This window comes from Pipra filicauda, unplaced genomic scaffold, assembly GCF_003945595.2.
Source record: "Pipra filicauda isolate LSUMZ 115617 unplaced genomic scaffold, ASM394559v2 scaffold389_size666192_pilon, whole genome shotgun sequence".
NCBI classification, from domain to species: domain Eukaryota; kingdom Metazoa; phylum Chordata; class Aves; order Passeriformes; family Pipridae; genus Pipra; species Pipra filicauda.
In genome coordinates this window covers 209,926-217,189 of record NW_024104519.1, presented here as the reverse complement: position 1 = coordinate 217,189, position 7,264 = coordinate 209,926, and the positions used below count along the sequence as shown (strand labels likewise).

Genomic DNA, 7,264 nt, shown 5'->3' with positions numbered 1-7,264 from the left:
TGCCAAAGGTCCCTTCCAGCCCACAGCCAGGCACTCCATGTCCCTGCTACGCTGCTTTCTGGACCAGAGCCTTTTTGGATTGGATCTTGGTTGTATGAGGCAAATTACAGAGTGCCAGGAGCCTAATTGGTGACTAATGTCTCTTTGCAAGATATAGAAGTGACTCAAAGAGAACTCGTGGCAGGCAATGCAATATTTGGGGTCCTGTCACTTGCAATTAAAAAGTGACCTCACAGGGAGTCGAATCCATTTTAATGTTTGGAGCTGCCTCAGAATGCATTTCCTTGTGCATCCCTAAGCAGACAGCTCTCTGTGTGAGATATATTGGAATTCTGTCTGGTCTGTGGCAACCAACAGGTGAAGAGAAAGTGCTGTAGTTTGGAAATCATTGGAGTAACACATGCAAACCCTCAGCAACTGTATTTAAAGTGATATAGGAGTCTCCACCGACCGTATATTACTTGTTTCTGTGAGTTAGATCCAACCTCGCACACTTAAATCTTTCTACCCTTGCAATTTTGCCCAGGGGACCCTTTTCCTCACTATTATGCTGTACATTGGAAAGAGTAGACCAGGATCAAGGCCACAGATCAAAGTCTGATCAGCACAATACCTTCCACTGGAGAGTTAATGCATCCACAGTCTTAGTCATAAAGCATGGAAAGGAACCAAGTTTCCTGTTCCATGCCTCCGAGCATATCCAAGTTACTGGATCTCTGGAATGAGGACCATGGGATATTTGTTTGGTGTATTTGAAATGAGCCATCTAGGAACAGAACTGAGGATTTGATATTTATTGTTAATAACTGTGAGAGCTGTGCTCTAACCAAAGGTTAGTCTGGTTTACTGTGCCCCAAAAAACAGAAGTTCGTGTCTTCATCAGTCCAGCTGAACCCAGACGAGAGAGAAACAGGAGCTGGTTGCAAGAAAGGCAGCTCTGGAAGAGACCTCCTAGTTTTTTGGCTCCGGGTTTCTGCCACAGCAGGGAATTGCCTGCTCAAGTCCCATTGCTCCAGTTGCCAAGCCCATCTTTAATCAGCGACAGCCTGTGCTTTAAGCAAACATAGGCCCCTTTGATTTTCAGAGAGCAACTTGTGTGGTTTGCCTCTACACAGACCGTGATTTTTACAGATCAGCTCAAGCATCCAAATGGTGACTTTGAGAACTGCTTGTAATCCATGCTTTCTGCTAGTAAAATCGAAATACATTAATTATGTTCAATTAATCCAGGTTTATAGTTTACCTTGTTTAGCTCAGTCACATGTCACTTAACGAACTACAGCATTTCTACTTCTTCCATGATTGTTCTAAACCTGATATTTTCCTTCTCTGTGAAACAGGTGTGTCCATTTTTATCATTAATGTTGGCTGTCCTAGTTGGATTTTGCCTCTAAATATTTCTATTAGAAAACTCCACAGAGAGAAATACAAACAGAGAGTGAAATACGGCTAAATACATGTAATGCAGCAGCTGGGCTGCTGGCTTTAAAAATTTTATCACCATCTGAAAATTTACTTATGGGCTCAAACCTGAGTGTGAAAGACAAATGAAATATGACTTGAGATTATTTGTGGCAAATATGTGGTTGTGTTCTTAATTTCTTTTCTTACAGAATTGAAAATGCAATGCATTAAAGCCTCAGAATTCAGAAGAGACATAGAACCCAAATGTATTAAACAAAAATATTCTCTAAAAATCCCATGAAAATTAGGTGCTTGACCCATGATCTCAAGGCATGGAGCTTTAGCAATGTTATAAATGTCCATAAATACATTTATAATTGTTTACTTCAGAGACAATATTAGAAGGAATTTTCCATGATGGTAGAAAGAGAGCTTGTATTTTAATATTTCTTTTCTAAAAACCGAAAGATGGATACAGCTTTACTGGAATCATAAATAGTCATTGCTACATGTCAGAAAAAAGGGCAACATATCCCTTCTCAGTTCTCGTTCCTTCACACAGTTCTATTGCACAAAATACAATCTATGTTTTTAATTTATGGCAACTGCAGTAGAGGAAGTTTAGACCTTACATGCTGTTACTGTGTCCAAAATCTGGAGGGTTTATGGTAGCAGGAGTTCCTACCCATATAGTGTGAGTGAAAGAACCTGAGGGATAAAGAGCATCAAAAATTAACAGAAACAGCTATTGTTTTATCCATCTAATGTATATATGTATAAAAAGTGTGTGTGTGTGTGTATATATATATACACAAATATTGACCTACCAGCAGCTGCAAATTATTTCAGCTTTAAGAGGAGATTTTGCCAAATACATGCAGTTAAAGTCCATTCCCAGGGGAGAAACATAACTTGGAGATCGAATAACTCGAGCCTGATACTGAAATTTCTGACACCCAGTTGAGGAAATGAGTTTCTCAGGGCTTTTTCCTCTTTTTTTTTTTTTTCCAGTGCTGCATGTGGTGATAGTTTCTGTTTCCACAGCATTTATAAGGCCTATCACCGGGGAACAGAGAAAACTTAAGTAGTAAAATTCCCTTTAAGTCAGGGCAGTTATTTTAGCAACTGCAGAATCGTGATGCAACAGTGGCTTGTGTCATTCCAAGGGCTTTATCCGGAGCTCACCGGAGCTCCATGGCTACACATCCGTGATGCTCCATGGATGTCAATGGATCTCACTTCAAGCTTTTTCTGGGCTAATCAGCCATTCCTTGGTCAAAATGTGCCCCTCCTGTTTGTAGGCACTGTGTGCTGTTGTGTCTGCAGTTGCACACTGCCAAGCAAGGTGTTTTTTCCTGGATTGGGTCTGGGAAGGTCGCTGGAGTTGTTGGCACACCTACACCTGCTTGCTCAGGGTGTTCTCACGGCATTTCAACTCTCCTGCGCCGACTTGGGTATTTATTTACTGTGAACTCTGAGTTCACAGCAGCCTGTTCTCTCTTGAGCACTTGTAGAAGAAAAGGAAACGTTGGCTCTCTAGGAGCACACCCAGACCTCTAACAACGCGTCCTTTGAACGCTCTGCCCGTGCCTTTCCCTGCCCCGGGATAGGTATTCGCTTCCCTACGTAACGTGCAACGCCGCAAAACTCATTAGGCAGCATAAAAGTATTACTGTTCAGTGTCTAAAGAGATTTGTCCCTGGTGGGGCTCAGCTTAATGATACTGTCAGTAGTGCAGAGCTGGCAGCGAAGGACCCGCGCGGGTAATTCATCCCGAACGGGAAGGCGAGGAGACAGGAGGGTTTCATTTCGTCGTGGGGAGGGAAACGCGAACCCACCTGGGAGAGCAGCTCGGTTTTATTGCGGGGCTGTGTCTGTCTGAAGTCCTCCTGCAGGAGCTGAGTCTTGTCCAGTGCTGCCTGCTCGGGAAGGGGATGGAGGAGTGAGGAATGATGAGAACTGGCGGGTGCTGAGGTGAGAGAGCAGGATAAAGGAGCGTGTTGAGGAACCTCAACTTTGTTGTTATGGTAAAGCAAAGCTTTACTTTGCTGATCTGCCCGGGAAAGGATTCGAGTTTCCTTTTTCCCCCACAGTGTTTGGCTACTGGTGGAGATGTTTCACAAGGTCTGTGTGTAATTGAAAAGACAGCCCGATGCGAGCCATTGAACATGCCTGACAGGAATTCGGAAGGGGGAATCGGAGCGGCTTCATCCGCAAGCTCGGGACGGTGCTGGGGCTCTTAATCCGAGCAGCGCTGTGTGTGTGATATCACCAGAGCAGAACGCTGCCAAGGGCTCTCACAAAATTCTTCAGTCCTTACGTTTTCAGTTTGGGCAAGCAGGGGATGGTATGTTTTCCCAAATCCTGGCAGTCCTCCAGGCCCAGCTGAAGTCCTGTCTGATGTGCGGAGCTGCCGACTTTGAGAATGCTCTCAAATTCCCAGGGGAACCGAGAGAAACCCTCTACCTGCAGAATTTCGGCTCCTTGTTATTGCTTACACTGTAACAGTGCCCTCAGGCTCTAATTTGCATGGCATTCCTCCTGCGGAGTATTTGGGCTGGGACTTATTGCCGTCTGCAGAACCTGGGAGGTTACGGTTTATGCTTTTTAATTACTAATTGAATTTAATCAGCAGTTTTTGATTGTCTTAGTATTCAGAACGTGCTGCTGCCTGCAGCTTTTACAATTCTGCATGGTTCAGTGTTCCACTGAATTCCATTCTGGCCAGCTTTTGCAGTATGATTTGATAAATGCATTTTTTTTTCTTCCGTACCTTTTGGTTCCTTAGCAACACTTATTTTTTGCCATATTAGTTATCCCTTTCCCTGCTGCTCTGTGACACAAAATATACACTGAACACTGCGTGTTTGAACACTGTAAGTGATTTTAGTGTATTAAGGTGTTTTTTTAAAGAATGTAGAAGTGGTTAAAATGTCATTGATCTGTGTAGCTGCTCTATTAACTTTGGAAAAATTGATGTTTTCATCCTAGATCCTAGAAAAATGTGCCTGCAGCAAAAAAAGGCACATGCAACCATCACCCACATGAAGCAATAGACTTGGCAGGGCAAGAGAAAAGCTTTATTAGGCAGTAACTCTTGTCCATCAAGGAATACCTTTCCAGTGGGCTGTAAACTGGGGGATCACAAGTCTATGCACAGCAGCTTTAATGAAGTTTATCTGTAGATGAAGAGGTCATTTCTACTGAAGACCTTTCTAAGGGGCAATAGAGCCTAATTCATAACAATGGGAATAATAAAGTGAGGACACTCATGTCTCTCAAAAACATACATTTGCATGTTCCTAATAAATAACATTTCTTTTGAAATGTACTGTGTTCACACGTGCTCAGATGGTTTACCAAGCTTTCATGAAGTACTGTTTGATTTCAAAATCAAAGAGATTGATAGCACATGTCTCCTTTAAAGCCTTGTGGGTTGTCTTTGTTAGGTTGTTTCTTTTCCTCTTGTATCATATTCTATCTCTTAATGTGTGTTTTGGTCACGTGTGTCAGCAGAGAGTTTAGAAACGGGTGAGGAATACCAGTAGTTACCTCATGGACTAGACAGTATCAAATCCAGACTAGAAATAAAATACAGAGCTTTGAGTGATAGTGGTTAACAACTGGAACAGTGAATCAAGCTCTGTAATCATAACTTCTAAATGAAATCTGTGTTCATTTCTAAAACATTTGCTCAGATGTTCACAAGAGCATTAATTCAGGGAATTTCTGTGCTCCCTATGACATGAGCTGTTACATAGATGATTGTGGTGGGCTCTTCCAGCTTTAAAATCTGTAACTAAATCTAATTCTTACTGTCTTCCCTAAGTGTTGCTGTCACTGCTGCAAAAATCTCACTATTAAACTAACAGTAAAAAAAGCAAATTAAGGTTCTTGCAGCATGGAGTTGGAAAATTAAAATGTAATGCTTCTCTTGTGCTGTCAAATAAATAGCATTAATAATATCTGTGCATATGAGCAATCTAGCAAGGCGAAATGTGTCCTGAAAAGAAATGTTTTTCATTTTTCTTTTAATACGCTTTTTGACAATTTAATTAGGATATGAAACAATTCCTGGATGAGGAGACACTGAATATACTTTAACTTTTCAGTGTGCTTTTCTTCAGTGTTCTTTTCTTTAAGACCGGGAGAGCATCATGGTTATTCCTAAATTCCCAGTTCTTGGGAGAAAGATGTGTGCTGAACTGTCATGCCAAACCAATAAAAAAAAGAGATGCAGAGCAATCCAGCAGGTAGTGGGCTCAAAACAAACTGGAGGTGCTGTTTCTCGCAGTGCATCAGCCAAACTGGCGTAAGATGAAAAATAGGTAGGGGCTTAAGAGAAAACCATGTAATTTCCCTTTCAGTTATTGACTGTGACACAATAAACTCAGGAAATCCCCAACCTGCTGGTTGCTGGAAGGGACCCATTTCTCAGACAAGAGGCATTTGTTCCGGCTCCAGGCAGATAAGGAATACTCCGGATCAGGCTTTATTGCTTTTTCCAGGGCGTGCGGGAGGAATGTGGTCGGTGTTGGGCTGATTTGACCGGTTAGTTCTGCTTTTGAGCTTAGGCCTCCTGTTTGGTTTGTGCACGGCTCCGATCCCCGAGCACGGAGATGACATTTATGATCCATTACCTAACGCTTTGCTGCAGCAATGACATTCTAGCAGTTCATAATTCTGAGCTAGAAATGAGCTCAACGAAATGGCCCAGGCAAAGGTGAAGGAGAGAGGTGTCGGGGTAGGTTTGGGTTGATTTGTTTTTTTGCGGAGGGAGAGACTCAGTGTTGGGGGTTTGTTACTGTTGGGGGTTTCTCTTTTTTTTTTTTTTTTTAATCAATCATGATAAAGTAGAATTAAAACTTATTATCAAAGTAATCTCTGACATTACAGTCTGTAAAGTTCTATTGGCATGACCTGAAGCTTGTATTTGGTGTAGCAGTGAGTCATCTAAATGCCATTTCTAGTATTTAACAACTATTTAAAACATCCTGAGCCTTACAAGCACTTCATTAGCATTCTTCCTTCTGCAGTCCATGCACCATTCCCAGTTAAAAGCATCCCTCCCCTTGAAGCTCCTTTGGAAAGGGACAGCCTTGTGTCAGCTGTGCACCCGTAACCTTGACATCAAATACTTCACCAGGCCAAAAGAAATACTTAGAGTTATATTTTGCTACACTTACACCCTTTTGACCAATCCATATTTTCAGCTTTACCGTTGTAAAGTTCCACACTGTTGTATGGAAAAAGGCACGTCCTGTTGTGTGAAAGCCAGGCAGTTGGTAAAACGCTTGCAGCAGGCCATGTTACATCCCTCATAACCCAGGAAAGTTTTGTTCTGGATGAAGAGAAAGATTTCTCTTCCATTGTAAAACTTTAGTGATTCTGAAAAGGTAACAAATTTTCCACCTTGTTTTAAACTTTCTGGATTTATGTTGCATTATAAGCTCGTGCTCTGCCCCAGTTCTCTTGCTCTGGCCTTAACTGCACTAATATAAAGACAAGTTTTAAACAAGGTGACCTTGTTTATAAAAACTTTTGATTTAGGAACAGATGAAACTGTTCCTTCTGTACAATTTGTGGCAACACTGGAGATTGTAGCCGAGAAAGAGATTTAAACAATAGCATGCCTAAACTTCAAAACTGATGGCTGTGGCAGCCTCAAAATGTGTGCTGTAAACTCTTCAGGTCATTTGGCTCTTCAGAAAGTCAGGAAAGCCAGAAAAACGTGCACACCCCTCACTCATGGACAGCCAGGGAGCAGTGACCCATGTTCAGAGACCTGCTCTGGTGGGAGGTGTTGGAACTGGGTGATCTTTAAGGGCCCTTCCAACCCTAAGTGGTCTGTGACTTTAGG

The 7,264-nt window shown here is 42.2% G+C and overlaps 1 long non-coding RNA gene across 1 annotated transcript; it reads right to left on the bottom strand.

Annotated features, from left to right (window-relative positions):
• Window positions 1-779: 779 nt before the first annotated feature.
• Window positions 780-2,405, bottom strand: LOC113985777. Its single transcript, XR_003539945.2, has 3 exons — window positions 2,232-2,405; window positions 2,037-2,112; window positions 780-1,051 (listed from the first exon to the last, which is right to left on the bottom strand). It is a non-coding gene; the product is annotated as an uncharacterized LOC113985777 (long non-coding RNA).
• Between the last annotated feature and the right edge of the window lie 4,859 nt (window positions 2,406-7,264).